At 40.9% G+C, this 17,686-nt stretch overlaps 1 protein-coding gene across 1 annotated transcript in view; it reads left to right on the top strand.

Annotated features, from left to right (window-relative positions):
• LOC122806230 (copine-8-like) overlaps positions 1–17,686 on the top strand; it is a 4,689,459-nt gene that overhangs the window by 3,489,252 nt on the left and 1,182,521 nt on the right. The window lies entirely within an intron of this gene.

Here is a 17,686-nt window from a genome sequence, read left to right as displayed (position 1 = left end):
TACTACTGAAATGTCGGATGGCATTCACATGAACTGGGAATAGTAAAAAGGCTAATTTCCAGTTCACGGAAGGTCAAACTAAAAATGGTCAGCTCCACAACAGTGAATTGTAGTGTGCATTTGATGCTGTGTGGTCAGTGTTCTAGCTGGAGATTGCGGTACAATGGGGATTGGGAAATGTACACATTTCCTCGCTGTACTGCGATCTTGGAGTTTGTATATATAGTTAGGGGTGTGGGGGATCACAGCCATGCTCATGGGGGTGCAGGGGGGGGGTTGTCCCCCTGCAAAACATTACTTGGGAGTGACTGGAAGAAAAGGTATGCTGGGTAATGTCAACTTTGTTGAATGGGATGGGTCGACATTACTGGTTTCGTTATTGTTGCCTGTCTGATGTTTTTATTTTCAGTATTTTTTTTCTATACGTGATCACTAGAACACATCCATTTCAGGATTTCAATAGTAAACCAATTATTCAGCCAAATTATTACCTGTCTGGTGACACTGTGAACAGATACCATTCCAAAGGGTACCAAACCAGGAGTGTTATGTTTTTGGTAGTGCTGTGGGATGAGGGACACACAGCATCCCAGATGGTGACATTTTAGTGTGTGCAGAGATTTAGATGGAGTCCCATATTCTCTTGGTAAAGCTGAACATCCTGTATGATGCCCTGACAGATTGAGAATATTATCAACTCTCTGCATAATTAATTTCAAGTTCTGAATCACTTTCTGTTCATAGCGAGGAGCAGAAGTAGGTCAGATAATTCACCCCTGCTATAGTCTTGTTCATGACATCTGTTCAATATGTCCTAAGCTTGAAAAGGCCTCAGTCTGAAGTAAAAAGGTTCTTAGTTATGAATCTTCCATATTATCCATAGCATACCTGGTGGTTGATGTGGTAGTGCTGGTTATTATTATGGAACAAAATGAAAACACCTTGCTAGTGCTGAAATTACAACACTGTTATATACGTCTTACAACACTGTTATGCACTGTGTCTTACAAAACCGTTATACATAGTGTCTCAACACGTGTTGTGTCTGTTATATGTTTTCCTGTAAGTTACTTAGTTATGTTGTTGGGTATGTGAATTCAGATTTGCAGAGCTTGTTTTCAGCTGAGAATGGCTTCTGCACAAGTACAGAATCCACAAAACACTCTACTTCTTCATAGCACAAAACAGAAGTAATGTAATACATGAACTGTTAAGTGTAGGTACAGTTGTATACTTGGACAATAACTCAGCAAAGTTCCATATGTATGCAACTTGTTAAACACTGAGCTGTGAGGCAGTTTGTCATATTCAGACGTATGAGTAGGGTTGTGAACACTGAGCTGTGAGGCATTTTGTCATATTCAGACGTATGAGTAGGGCTGTGAACACTGAGCTGTGAGGCAGTTTGTCATATTCAGACGTATGAGTAGGGCTGTGTTTGAGTCCCATCCTTTGCATTTGCTTTTCTTGCTAGTGATGTTAATTGTAACGCAAAACACAGCTCCACTGTTTAGCTCCTGTGAGTACATGTTTACCAACATTTAGCAACGTTAAACTGGCTGGGCTTCTACTGTTTTATAGAAATCCGTAGTTTGGATGTAAGCCTAAGACCACACACATTATCTCCAGTGTCAAAAATCCTGAAATCCAAATAATTACAGTTCAGTGACCTAAATGGAACACGTTTAATGCTTTGCAGATCTCACTGCCACTATTACTGCCCCTGCTTAACCGGTAAACATTGAAAGATTTTAATGTTGGTATTACAGCCCCTACCTGTGTGTATATGCTCATCCACTAAGCATCAAAATATGTTACTATTATAAGCCCATTTTTGGTGTGTATTTGTTCAGCCACTAAGCACTGAAAGATCTCAGTGTCACTGTTACAGTCTGTACATGTGTAAATCACAGCCACTAAGCATTGCAAGATCTCAGTGTCACTATTACAGCCCCGACTTGTATGTATATGCTCAGCTACTAAGCATCAAAAGATCTCACTATTTCAGGCCCTACTTGCGTGTATATACTTGGGCACTACGCATTGACAGATCTCAGCAACTCTGTTATAGGCCCTACTTGTATGTGTATACCTGGGCACTACGCATTGACAGATCTCAGCAACTCTGTTATAGGCCCTACTTGTATGTGTATACCTGGGCACTAAGCATTGACAGATCTCAGCATCTCTGTTATAGGCCCTACTTGTATGTGTATACCTGGGCACTAAGCATTGACAGATCTCAGCATCTCTGTTACAGGTCCTACTTGTATGTGTATACCTGGGCACTAAGCATTGACAGATCTCAGCATCTCTGTTATAGGCCCTACTTGTATGTGTATACCTGGGCACTAAGCATTGACAGATCTCAGCATCTCTGTTATAGGCCCTACTTGTATGTGTATACTTGGGCACTACGCATTGACAGATCTCAGCAACTCTGTTATAGGTCCTACTTGTATGTGTATACCTGGGCACTAAGCATTGACAGATCTCAGCATCTCTGTTATAGGCCCTACTTGTATGTGTATACCTGGGCACTAAGCATTGACAGATCTCAGCATCTCTGTTATAAGCCCTACTTGTATGTGTATACTTGGGCACTACGCATTGACAGATCTCAGCAACTCTGTTATAGGTCCTACTTGTATGTGTATACCTGGGCACTAAGCATTGACAGATCTCAGCATCTCTGTTATAGGCCCTACTTGTATGTGTATACCTGGGCACTAAGCATTGACAGATCTCAGCATCTCTGTTATAGGCCCTGCTTGTATGTGTATACCTAGGTACTACGCATTGACAGATCTCAGCATCTCTGTTACAGGCCCTACTTGTATGTGTATACCTGGGCACTACGCATTGACAAATCTCAGCATCTCTGTTACAGGCCCTACTTGTATGTGTATACCTGGGCACTACGCATTGACAGATCTCAGCATCTCTGTTATAGGCCCTACTTGTATGTGTATACCTGGGCACTATGCATTGACAGATCTCAGCATCTCTGTTATAGGCCCTACTTGTATGTGTATACCTGGGCACCAAGAATTGACAGATCTCAGCATCTCTGTTATAGGCCCTACTTGTATGTGTATACCTGGGCACCAAGCATTGACAGATCTCAGCATCTCTGTTATAGGCCCTACTTGTATGTGTATACCTGGGCACTAAGCATTGACAGATCTCAGCATCTCTGTTATAGGCCCTACTTGTATGTGTATACCTGGGCACTATGCATTGACAGATCTCAGCATCTCTGTTATAGGCCCTACTTGTATGTGTATACCTGGGCACTACGCAATGACAGATCTCAGCATCTCTGTTATAGGCCCTACTTGTATGTGTATATCTGGGCACTACGCAATGACAGATCTCAGCATCTCTGTTATAGGCCCTACTTGTATGTGTATACCTGGGCACTACGCATTGACAGATCTCAGCATCTCTATTATAGGCCATACTTGTATGTGTATACCTGGGCACTACGCACTGACAGACCTCAGCATCTCTGTTATAGGCCCTACTTGTATGTGTATACCTGGGCACTATGCATTGACAGATCTCAGCATCTCTGTTATAGGCCCTACTTGTATGTGCATACCTGGGCACTATGCATTGACAGATCTCAGCATCTCTGTTATAGGCCCTACTTGTATGTGTATACCTGGGCACTACGCAATGACAGATCTCAGCATCTCTGTTATAGGCCCTACTTGTATGTGTATACCTGGGCACTACACATTGACAGATCTCAGCATCTCTGTTATAGGCCCTACTTATATGTGTATACCTGGGCACTACGCATTGACAGATCTCAGCATCTCTGTTATAGGCCCTACTTGTATGTGTATACCTGGACACTATGCATTGACAGACCTCAGCATCTCTGGTACAGGTCCTACTTCTATGTGTTTGCACATCTGCCAAGCACAGTAAGATCTGAGTGTCACTATTACAGGCCCCAGTTGTGTGTGTGCTCAGCTACTGAGCACTGATAGATTTTATTGTCATGGTTACAGGCCCTTCTTGGATGTATATGCACAGCCACTAAGAAATATTGTTTCACTCATGCTGCAGATCACTGCACTTTCTGCTTACACATGAGCCTCTGTGTTACCCTTACTTCCATAGCTCTGTAACCTTAAGTTAAGAATAGTCAGTAATGGGCAGGGGGGTGTACAGCACCCTACACTGATGTGCCGGGAGAAACCTGCCCCAGAAGATATAGATATCTAATATATATAGATATATAAGTATGCACATCTGTGTATATATGCACAGATTTGTTTTTTCAGAACTAAGTTTTTAAGCTAATGTCAAGATTTTGGAGGATGTTGTTAAAGTATATTTACTGTCAGGCCTGTGATCACAGGATTGTGCCTTTGAATCTAGAAAGGGTATGAGATACTGTAAGGAGCCCAGTTTAATTTTTGACATGGACACTACATCAAATGGGAAAAAAAGGACCTAAAAACTGATAGGTTTCTGTGAGGCATCACTGAGAAGCCTAATTTAACTTGTAAATGGAACGTCACAAACAAGTAGCAGTGTAGTACTACATTCTGTAACAGTTAGGAGTTTATTACTGTTGTATGCAGTAGCAGATACTCTGGCACTTTTATTTGTAGAAGCACAGACATCAGCACTGTTGTCTATGACAGCTGAGAATTTGACTCTGTTGTCTTTAGTGGTAGAGACTTTTGCAGTACTGTCTGTAACAGTGGAGAGTATAGCACTGTTGTATGTAGCAGCGGGGAGCCTGGCACTGCTAAATGTAACAATGGAGAGTACAGCACTGCTGTATGTAGCACTGGAGATTTTTGGCACAGCTGAATGCAATACTGGAGAGTGTGGCACTGCTGTATGTAGTCCCTGGGGAGCTTGGCAGTGTTGTATGTAGCAGGGGGAAGCTTGGCACCATTGTATGTAGCAGTCAGGAGCCTGGCACTGCTGACTGCAACAATGAAGAATACAGCACTGCTGAATGTTGCTCTAGGGAGCTTAGAAACTGCTGGCTGTAGCAGTGGAGAGTATGACACTGCTGAATGTAGTGTTGGGGAGCTTGACACTGCTGAGTGTAACAAATGCGATTATAGCGCTGCTGTTTGTAGCAGTGGAGAGCTTAACACTACTGTCTGTAACAGTGGAAAGTACAGCACTGTTTTATGTAGCAGCAGAGAGCATGGCACTGTTGTGTGCAGCAGCAGAGAGCATGGCACTGTTGTCTGTAGCAGTGGAGAATATGATGCTGCTGTATTTAGCAGTCAGTAGCTTGGCACTGCTGACTGTAATGATGTGTAGTACGGCACTGCTGTATGTAGAAGTGGGGAACTTGGCAGTGCTGGCTGTAACAATGGAAAGTATGGTATTGTTTTATATAGCAGTGGGAGTGTGACACTGCTAACTGTAGGAGTGGAGAATATGGCACTGCTGCCTGTAGCAGTGTGCAGCTTGGCACTTCTGCCTGTAGCAGTTTACAGATTGGCACTGCTGTCTGCATTAGTGGAGAGTAGGTCACTGCTATCTGTAGTAGGTCAGAATATAGCATTGCTGTCTGTAGCAGTGCGCAGCTTAGCACTGCTGCCTGCTTCAGTGTGCAGCTTAGCACTGCTGTCTGTAGCAGTGCACAGCTTGGCACTGCCATCTGTAGCAGTGTGCAGCTTGGCACTGCCATCTGTAGCAGTGCGCAGCTTGGCACTACGATCTGTAGCAGTGCACAGCTTGGCACTGCCATCTGAAGCAGTGCGCAGCTTGGCACTGATGTCTGTAGCAGTGTGCAGCTTGGCACTGCTGTCTGCATTAGTGGAGAGTAGGCCACTACTCTCTGTAGCAGGTAAGAATGTGGCACTGCTGTTTGTAGCAGTATGGAGCTTGACACTGCTGCCTTTACCAGTGGGAAGTTTGGCTCTGCTGTAAGTAGCATTAGGGAGCTTGATACTGCAGTTCCATAGCAGTAGGTTATCGGTTGCTGTTTTGTGATAACAGTTGCACTTAGTTGCTACATTTCCATAGCAGTATGAACTTTGGTACTGTTGCCTGTAACATTAGGAGGACTTTTCTGGTGCTGTTACTAGCTGCTGTTGGTAAACTTTGTTATTGCTGTTCCAGAGCGGTAGGGAACTAATATGGTACTGTTCTTACTGTGCTCCTTTGGAAGAACAGACATCTCAGCAGTAGTAACTTCTTGACTTTGGTTGTGTACCTGTAAGGAATTTGGTAGTAGTGTTTTATAACAACTGGTTCTCTGGATTCTCTGACACTGCTTTCTGTAGCTGTATGGACTCAAATGCTGCAGTTGCATAGCCGTAGGGATCGGGGCAGGGCTGTTCCATAGTATTATGGGCTTTAGACAGTTGTATTGCTGTCTGGAGCAGTACAGACTGAGATATTGTTGCTTTGTAGCAGCAGGGATTTTGGTAATGCTGTTTTGTAGCAGGAGGCCCAGGGAGAAAAGCTCCACAATAGTTACAAAAATGAATATGGAGATATTGCTAGAGTCACAAATTAACAGACACTAGATAGCTACATACAAGAAATTCAGTGGTCAAAAACAATATAGTATTTAAATGTTGAGAAGCAGTGGTCTAAACAGAATGGTGTGTATAGAAAGATTGTGCTATTTCACAGAAACTGAAACAACTAGACGTGTCTTGGGCAGTAAGACATAAGTGACTGGATACTGAGCAGCAAAGCGAACATAAATACAATACTGTATGGATAGAGATCCTTGAGTGCTATCTGAGCTATCCTGAGGTAGAGGAGGAAGAAAGGAGAGATTTAGTATTACTGATCAGGAACATTGTAACCAGGAGCAGCAGATTCCATATGACATTAATAGTTCAAGGTAGCAACAGTAACAATTTTCTTTTTTTGGAAAGGAGGTGCATTTCAAAGACTAAGGCATCATAGTTCTGAAAGGACGTTGACTTCTAGTAAATATTACATATTTAAAGACAGTCTCTCATTAGCCTTTAATTGGAGACAATAGTGATTAGAAGGAATATGCAACAAATTTTTCTTGCTGACCACTGTATGGGCTACCATATGCATTTTTTCCGTCCAAATGAATTAAGTGCCAAAGAGTCACATCTGTCTGTGACCACAAAGAACATAGATTCAGAATGAAGTCCAAGGCACCAAAATGCCAGCATATAGACCAGGCCGAATGAGTGAAAACATGCAGTCTTTTCTGGTCCTGGAAGGGATGGCAGGGGATGGACTGTTATATTCTTATCACTAGTTAGGCAGGTAAAAGACCAGGAACCCAAGATAGTGGTAAAAATGTTGCCAAACAAGACCAGTAACCATCAAAAAGATAACGTTAGAATCAGGTGAGTCACCAGCCAAATGTTGTCAAGCAATACATTTTTTATTAAATGCTTTTCTCATGTTGTTAGGACTTCATCAAAATAGTATGATCTGATGAAGTCCTAATAGGATGAAAGCGCTTAATAAAATATTATTGCTAGACAACATTTGGCTGGTGACCACCTGATTCTAATGTTATCTTTTCACTGGTTACAGGAAAGAGACCAGCCAACATGTGCACAGTATTCTTACCAACATATTGGTAATTATGTTTCGCAGGGCATGCTTGCTATAATGTCTGAGTATGTACTGATAATGAGGTTCAGGACAGCTGAGGGAAGACTGCTGATTCATGCCCAGGATGACTGCATCCCTGAGGGAAGCAAAACATCCTCATTGACAGTTAGCACTAATAATAGCTGCCCCACAACCACCACCACCACCTTCCATTCTTGGTAATCTACAAGTGTAGTACCTTGCACTTAGTTCTGCGCAGCCTTGAGCATGCAGTCATTGACTGGCACACCGAATGGGTGGGGATATCGAGGAAGACTGACAGGCATGTTAATTCATGTCAGTTTGTATAAACTGCTAAATATTCAGGGACTCAACAAACTCCATCCTCTGATAAATTCTACTTTTTCTCCTTTTTCAGGGGGGCAAGCCCCCCTGCACTCCCCTGTGGGGACGCCGTGCCCCACACACACCCCCGTTGCCTTGCAAGCACCAATCCTTAAAGCCATTAAAATGTAGCTGTATCTTTTCGAGAAATTTTGTGAACTCTGCCCGACTGACTGACTGAAAGGTGATTTAATGCACACATTTTAGTTTTAATGTCCCTGATAAAACATTTCCTTTTTGGTACTGAATGAAATTTTATGTCCCTAATACAACATTACATTAATGTCATTTGGGTTGCTATCTGCACAGATGCTGAATATTAATTAACTTGCAGTCCGCGCACTGTTGAATAATCATGCTGCTGCTGCCTCCACAGGGCTAGAGGCGTGTTTGGGGCATCCTGCGAGGTACTACACTTGTAGATTACCCCATTCCTAACCATGGTTCACAGAAAAAGGCGGGTTAGGTAGTAGAGCACAATTGCTGTAACAACATTGTTTTAATGAGATGACTGGGGGGTTTGTATAATGGTTAAGGTAGACAGAAGGAACAGGGTTTGATTCTTACCTCTGGGTTAGAAAATTTGGCTAGGCTTGAAATGACCCACAATGGCAGATAACTTAGTACTGACCTATGAACCTGTGAGAGGAACTCAGATGGCCATCAAAGAGATCAAGATATCAAGCATGGGTCAAATGCTTGTGGTCTTGGAGTTTGGCAGTTAGTGTAGAAGATCAAGGCTATGAGCCATTAACAAGTTATTTCTTGTGGGCCAGGGTCTGATTCCCTCAGCCTTTATTTGCCTACTGTGTGACCTTGAGCGAGACTTTTAACCAGACAGTAATAGGTTCGTAGTTATATACTAGTCTAACAACCACCAGAGCCTTTATAAGCCTAGCTATTCCATCCAATCCAATTGTGTTCCTATGTATCATGGGCATTTATTATGAGGGGACATGTTATGACGTTTCTAAAAGTTACGGGGGGTATGTTAGTTTGGGCAGTACTGTCTGCTTCTATGTATCAGAGACACAGGGCCAAACCTGGAATTAATTTTTGATTTCTCATCCATTTGTCAAGGTTACACTTAAACAGGGTTAGGGATGGACTCTGCTTCACATGGATGAGGACTCTGTTCCAGAACATGGGGATCCCCGAGACACACATCTTGTGACCATGTCTTTTTTATGTCACAAGCAAAACTTAAATCCTTTGATCTAGTGGTTTTCATGCTGTTGATTTTGTGGATGTGCAAATGGTCCATTAGAGCTGAACCCAAGGATGCCTTGTATGTCAGGCATAGATCACCTCTCAGTAACCTGTAGAAGACAGAATATAGTGATAGAGCTTTAAGGCAATCCATATATGACAATATTTATACCCTGGATTCTCCTGTTAAGGAACTTTTTTGATTGTTCTAATTGTTGTATGTGTCCGGTCAGATACATGTGGAAGGGAACACTTTACTCAGTGATGGGTTTGATAAGGGGCAAATAAACTGGCAATCTGACTTCCTTGGACCTGGATGTCATGCCCTTTCTTAGAAGTTGGGTAACATGGAATGATTTTATTATTACCTTGGCCACATGTTGGTCAAAGGCCAGATTACTGTCTACATATGTTCCCAGATCCCTGACAACTGAGTCATCTCTTAGGCGTATCTTATCAATGGAATAATTGGGTGGCAGTTTTATCAAAAGGCACTGTAATGCATTTCTTGGCATAGAGTTTTAGTCCAAGACTTTGGCACCAGTCATTTGTCTGTGTTAGACCCTCATTCTATGATAGCTCCCAATTTGCAGTCATCTGCAAACTTGGTCAGACAAAGGCCCTTTAGATTAGCTTTTATCTCCAAGAAGTAGATTTCAGATAGGAGCAGTCTCAATATGGAGCCCTTAGGTACCCCACTGGTGACCAGTCTCTTAATGGACGTGGTATTACCAGTCCTGACATCCTGGGTCCTGTCTGTAAGCCATCTGGCAAACCAGCAGGTTTTTAGGGGTTTATGCCTAGTTCAGTGAGTTTGTCATCTATACCTGAGTGGGGTATTGTACTAAATGCCTTAGCCGGGTTCAGGTGGGCAGTCTGCATCATTTCCCCTCATTCATTGCCCTGGTGATCCTGTCAGAGAAGGCCACCAGGTTTAATTGGTATGACCTTCCCTTGACCAAGCCAAACCTGTTTGTGTCCAGTATTTGAAGATTGCCTATGTCTTTGCTGATCATTTCAATGGTAACTCATTCCATGGCTTTGCATATTACATAAGTCAGGCTAACATAGTTTCTGGGGTCAGTTAATGTGTTTGTGAAGTGGGCTAACTGTTGCAGTTCTCCATTCTCATGGTACAATGCCTATCCCAATAGGTCATGTTTCAAGGTATTTAAGAGACATCCTCAGATGTTGTTGGGCCCACTGAGGCTGTGTTTTTGGCCTTAGCAATTGCTGTCAGAGCCTGCTCCCTGTTAATGGTTGGGAAGGTTATTCTAGTAGGTATTTTATGGTGGAGGCAGGGGGAGAGTGAAGTTTGAGCTGAATATGTCAGTCAGTCAGCAAAATTCCCTATGTGTCTCTGCTTAGTGAAGGTGGCACCATTGACCACAAGTTCATCATACTGCTGTGTGCTGCCTTTGACATTTTAGACATAGCTGGACAAGGCTCTGTGGTTGTCTTTAACCTGCGAGCTTATCTTGACCTCCTTTGGGATAATTGGGAAATTGGGTGAAGCTCCTCAGTAGAGGTATTGACTGCATGCTTAGTAAATGCCTAGGAATCTATGAGCCCCAATAAATAATACAAAATCCATACATATTTTATAGGGTGCACTACAAAACAATGACCTGCTACCAATCTGTTAATAACAAAGATAAGACCTCACTATGTTGAAAACAGAGATCATCATCTCTCTCTACTCTTCCCTCATTAGGCCAGTCATTGAGTATAATGCCCCATTTGGCATGCACCTCACTAGACACATGCAACAGCTGGAAAGGCCACAAAACTACCTCACAAGGAGGATCCTAGGTCTCAAACACATGTCCTACATGGACAGACACAAAAAACATCAGCTATTCTCTGCCTCATATTGTCTACTAAGAGGTGATCTCTGCTTGACTTACAAAGCCATGTCTAACCCAGCTCTGTTAGAAATGCTACATCTAAAGAAATCCCAATCCCTCCACACCACATGCTCCGAGGACCTCAACCTCATTACCACAATCAACAGAATGTGCTGGAGGGACAGGTTTATAACCCAGAGACTGCCCATGCTATGGAATAGACTTCCCATGCATGTCAAGCAGAGCACCTCACTGGCCCTCTTCAAGACAAATCTTAATGAGTGGATGGGTAACAGAAAGTTCACTCGGGGGATCACTCCAGTGGCTGTACTTGATAGAGGCACCAGGAACTAACGTTGGGCAGCACGATGTCAGGGCACTTCTATGAGCTAGGTTTTTAAAGACCCCAGGGCAGTTAGCCTAGTACACACCTATGAACCTATGAGCATCAAATCTTAATTTAATTATAACATTTTTGCTAATATTTAAAAAAAATCCAAGATGAGATTATTCCCTGAATTATTTTTCCTGTTTTGGGGAAAATAAAATGATTGATACTGTAACTGATATATAACAAGTGTCTATTGTTACAAAAATAAGTAGTCAATCCAGGTCTTAAAAAGGTGCATATGCTAAGTAGTACTATATGGAACACAGTACAGAATTTATTTTTAATATTTTGTGAATTTTAAAATGCTGATACATTGATTCATTCATTTACTGAGTAACGTTCACTGAAAGTGCATTCACTGACTTCTCTTAATTTTCCAGAATTTGTTGTAAATCATCTGTGGCCTTCCAAAATTAGGAGATAAAAGTAGCATGCCCCCAGTTTGGGAGTTGTGGGTCCCACTGCGGTTGACCGCTGTTTGCAGGCATTATCATTGACTAGGGCCACTGGAAACTAACACCTGCAATTCTGCCACAGTTTCTGCATTTTTTATCTTGTTCTATGCACAAACTCTACACATTTTAATTTATTACATTAAAATATTGTCTGCAGTTGCATCAGAATATTTAAGGAAATCTAATGTACTACATCAGTAGTGTAACAAAATGTTGCAGTATATCAGAGGGAAAGCCATACTACATCAGTAGTGTAACAAAATGTTGCAGTATATTAGAGGGAAAGCCATACTACATCAGTAGTGTAACAAAATGTTGCAGTATATTAGAAGGAAAGCCATTCTACATCAGTAGTGTAACAAAATGTTGCAGTATATCAGAGGGAAAGCCATTCTACATCAGTAGTGTAACAAAATGTTGCAGTATATCAGAGGGAAAGCCATTCTACATCAGTAGTGTAACAAAATGTTGCAGTATATCAGAGGGAAAGCCATTCTACATCAGTAGTGTAACAGAATGTTGCAGTATATCAGAGGGAAAGCCATACTACATCAGTAGCGTAACAAAATGTTGCAGTATATCAGAAGGAAAGCCACATTACATCACTTCAAGTGATTTATTCTAAGCCTGGTTTCATACTTTTTGTGTAAGATTTCATGATCACAAGAATCTCAAGTTAAAACAGTCAAGAGAACATCTTGATGATAAGAGAATTGACGAATAGTTGTGAGACAGAAATGTCCTCCTTCACAATCAGGAGATAATAAGCACAACATTTCTTCTGAACGGCTGTTCCCTGCTATAAATGCTTCATCCAAAATTTTAATTTAAATATATGATAAGTTCCAGTGATTTTAGCTGTTTAAATTGCTGAACATGTTCAAATAAGTTGAATTAATTGATTCCTCTGAAATTTTAAGTGACCTATCTGTATGCTCATAAAACAAAACACAAGCCAGTACCATTACTAGTGGCCAATTTTATGAGGGTTGTACCCTTATCACACTTTGTTGTATGTTAATTTACTTATTTATTTATTGAATTTGGTTTAACAGCTAGGTGAACTTGTCAGGTGACACATTTCAACCATGACCTGGGTTCAAGTGAGCAACAGAGAGTAAGTTAGCACGACATTAAAACAAAATGACAAGACTACAGAGTGAATAAAATTGCACGTAAAGCACTTGCAGCAAAATAGCAATACAGTGGGTGAGCTATCCACATTACTTACAGAATTATTTTTAATTTCACCATATTTTTTAATTGATGTTATATACAATGAGAATAGAACAAATTCAGAATTACCAACTGAAGGACTTGTGTTTTAAAAACCTTTGAACTGCTGCTTGGGTACAAACAGAGCTTCCATTGTTTGTGCACCTCTAGTGTGTTCTTTTTGTGGTGGTACAAAAATGTCCATCTGCTTATGGTGAGATGTGTTCCTTCGTATGGCTAAGGCCAGAGGAGAACTGCCTTCACTATGCTTGTCCTATGGCAGTTTTCCAAATTTATTTTTGCTGTGTTTACCCTAGTTCTGCTAGAAAATAATGCACAGATATGTCAGTATGTTTTTTTTTTATTTAAAATCCATGTGGCACTATTGATATTTAACCAGTTGCTATCAGGGCCTGAAACATGAGAAAATGTGGGTGTTAGAGTTCACTTGCATGAGATAAATTTTCTCACATTGCCCATCTATTGACAATATCACAAAGTATGACTACTACTGATGGAACTGACGGTCATCCTACATGTTCTGTCTTATAAATGGCATTTGTTACCAAATGGCATTAGCACTGCCCTGTTGTATGCACTAATTGTATTATAAAGACATTTAAATTAATAAGATTGTGTTAAATTGATTTATTTTACATAGTAACTGAACAATATCACAGAAAGGGCATATCTTCATTCTACAAAGAGTGTAGTGTATACAAATGGGTTACTTTGCACACAGCAGAACTACTAATAAATTGCTGACTTAACTTTTACCATGGCACACATTTTGACAGCACATTTGCCGGAGCATTTGTGCTTGGATTGTGATGTTGAAAAGCTTTTAAACAAAACAGGCTGAAGAAATCTAATGGCAGGGCATGCTGTTTGAATGATGGACCCATCAGCAACTGTCAGCGAGTACCAGAAGATGACTGTTAAATGGCACATGCTGTGGTCACAGTTACTGGTCTAGTAAATACTTGAATATGGCTCTGAATATTGAAAGCATATGGTGGAGATGAGTCAGATGTCATCGGTTATTTCAGTAACTCCTCCCTTCCTTCCTAGATTAGTCAGTATGCCATTTTGACAGTGAATCTGGTCTAAAAAGTAAGGCACTGTGACCACAGTGTCATTTCTAAGAAATTGTAGTTGCAGAATTTATGATAGGGGGCTTAAATGAACTGGGTTACAAATACCAGCACTGAAATCAAAGAAAAAACGTTTACAAAACAGATCACAGCAACCAGTACTTCACTTCATTAAAATCTAGAATAGTATTTAACTGTAATTTTCATTTTTCCCTCTAAATAAGTAATTTTGTCTTTGCAGTTGATAGAATTTTAGGGTCTCTGTTGATGCTACCCCCCACCCATATGGCTGTTGTGTGGTATGTATTGTATATTGTACTATTAGTCTTTTCAGGTCCCTTTCTCTTCTCTGCATCAGGATAACAATTTAACCAGCTAAAACTCAAGTTTACCTTAAACAGAAGTCCAAGGACTCTATGGGTAGGTGATATTTGACTTAGTGATGCTAACCTTGCTGTTGGAGTGGGGGCTAAGTTACCCCTAAAGTTAGGTTAGTTCCATAAATTCTAACCTAACCGCAAGGGGTATTTCAGCCACTACCCTATTTTCATGACTGACCTCTTTTTAGCATTACACCAGATGGCATAGCATTGGTTGGAGCAAGTATGTGTTTTTCAAAGTTCTTGGTCTTTGCATGTTTTTGACAAGGAAATAAAGTATTGTGCTTTGAAATGATACAGGGACAATATGTTTGTATGTGTGTATATGTTTTTCACTTATTCAGAGATGCCATGTTTATTTTAGAGACAGAGCAGTAGGCTTTATGACTCAATTTCTAATGAGATATGCATTTTATTTATTTATTTACCTACCTATTTTCAGCACTGCGACAACAGATCTTGTATCCGAGTCACATTTTGTCGGCTCTTTAGCATTCTCTTCTTCTGCAGCATTTAGCAGCATTTTGTTGCTGTGCTTTTTATGTATTCTTTTTCTTAATTTGATGAGATGGTTCCGGAAGTTAGATGATGATCTTTTGGTAGGTTGATTGGCATGCCTGCACAGGTATAAAACTGCATCACAAATTACAAAGTTTAGAACTACAGTCACATTACACAAATAATTTCCAGCGAGTTGTATCAAAACAGTTAATTCTGATAAAGTGACATGGGAGTCTGAACTGGTTGCAAGTGTGTGCTTCAGTGTGTGTGTATGTGTGGGGGGGGGGTGCACGCACGTAGTGGGGTCTTTATATTCAGATTATCCACATTTTATCTTTTAAGAATTCTATAATTTCAGCTGGCTTTGTGGGTTAAAGCCCTGCCTATGAAGCAGATGGGCGTGAGTAAGATTCCTGACTCAGGTTCCTGTTGGAGCTGATAATGGGGGGGGGGGGGTTATACTTGCTCACCTTTCACAAGGAGGGTGTTATGATGTGCTGGGTGGATTGAGCCCCTTCTCTAGCTGTGATGGTGGTCAGAGAAGTGTAGCTGCCAGGCTGAATGAGAGGATAGGACTCTGGGTATGTCCATCCTTGTGACTGGGGGAACCATTCCAAGAGCCAGGCCTCATTCAGACCCAGCCTAAGTGGCAATGACACTTTTTGGGTAGGACCTAACCTGTGCAAAAAGAAAAAAAAATACCACAGTGAGCAACAGTAATGGATTTCTGGTTTATTTCCCTTCAGTAGTCAAAAAAAACTTTGCCAGTATTGGGGAGGGGTGTCTGTCTCATGGGTGTATACTGGGTTCTCTAGATTCATGTCTCAGATTCAAAAGGAAAGAAATCTTTCAGGGAAACACATTACTGCAGAAGACCAATGCACCCTATGATAAACCCTGATTGTCAGAAATATCTTTTGAGAATTGGAGATTTCTAGGGTGGAAATGTATGATTTAAAGAACCACGACAGAAGATTTCTAGCAGTGACTTAAAAACAATTAGAAAAATGTAGACTTTTCATGGGTGGAGCCACCAGATGAAATTTACACACTAAAACATATATATATATATATATATATATATATATAGGGCTGTTTTGTGTATATTCTAGTAAAAGGTCCTTCCTTACTATCATAACCCCTCACTGAAAATGCAATGACAGTTGTGTTAGGATTTCCCTTCGTAGATGGCAGAAATGGAAATTTACTTCTGCATTCAGATAACTGTTCTCCAGCCAAAAAAAAAATACACAGTACAAGATACTCCCCTGAATCTCAGATGTGTTCCTGGTGATGCTGTTGGGCCATGCTAGATATGGCCATTCTATCACTTAAAATAAAGTATAAACACACCTGTGTGACAGGCTGTGTACTTGCATTTCCAGAACCACTGTTTGCCTGGTACCATGTCCTGTTAAGTGCTTTGAACTGACACTACAGCTGCTTCAGATCTAAATACTGGACCTCTGTGTATTTATATTAAAATGTTTGGTACAGCTGGAAAGGTGAAACCCTTTATGTCAAACTGCAACTTGTAATCAGTGACCTACAAGAGTGCAGATCTGCCTCAGGTCTTAGGTCTATGTTTGAAAAACTGAAAAGGAGTCCAAGAAATGTGTTTTCCTGTTGGTATTTGATATAAACATCTGCATGATTTGCTAGCTGAAATTTATAGTATTAGATGTTAATTTCATCTGTCATCTTCATGTTATTTTCTTATTGTTATTGACAAATGCAGGATGAAGATCGTATTCACAACAAATTAATATAACAGGTGTATATTTTTTTGTAGATTTCTGAATTACGTGTCTTAAGAATTTCTTGAAGATTTTTATCTGTAAAATTGTTTTCTACCCATCTTGCTTGCATATTATTTAAGTTCATAGGTTGTAGAAAAAAGAAGCTGGAACTAAATATTTTATTCAGTGCACACACTTTTCACCTGCAGCCTGGGTTTTCTGGGGAAAAAAACAAGTGCTTTCTTCAGGTGCAAATTAAGAAGTACGCCAGGTCCAACCTCCTAGTTTAGTGAGTGTTTTATACCAGTTGTTGCACTGACTGGGGTACCTTCCATATTCCCACTATGAGTTACAGTCAATGTCCTAGAGTCGTCATGCATTTTTGATAGTAACAACACTGCCTCCTTCCTGTCTTGTCCTCCTGCTATGTTCCTGCATGCCTTCCTTACAACTCTACATGCCATAATATCAGACAACTATCCATTTGTCTGCCAAAGCCTTTTAATGACTTTTTAATACCACTATGTGTGTGTGTGTGTATGTGTGTGTGTGTATGTGTATGTGTGTGTGTGTGTGTGTGTGTGTGTGTGTGTGTGTGTGTGTGTGTGTGTGTGTGTGTGTGTGTGTGTGTGTGTGTGTGTGTCTGCCTGTGTGTGTGTGTCTGCCTGTGTGTGTGTGTGTGTGTGTGTGTGTGTGTGTGTGCATGTATTAATGTACATTCCATGGCATCCTTTTCCTATCTACCATGAAAGTGCAGCTTACATTGCCACAATTTTGTGCTTCTCCACTAAGCACATTTCACACATCACTGCTATGATTGTTGTAATCACAAGGCTGCAGAACTGCTTGATGTAAAAAAGCTTCAATAAGCCTTGTGTGAGGGTATAAAGCTTTACTTGCGTGGCAGAAAAAAATTAGCAATT

Source organism: Protopterus annectens, chromosome 7.part0 (genome assembly GCF_019279795.1).
Source record: "Protopterus annectens isolate FY-2018-M chromosome 7.part0, PAN1.0, whole genome shotgun sequence".
Classification (NCBI taxonomy): Eukaryota; Metazoa; Chordata; order Ceratodontiformes; family Protopteridae; genus Protopterus; species Protopterus annectens.
This window is presented reverse-complemented; position numbering and strand designations above follow the sequence as displayed.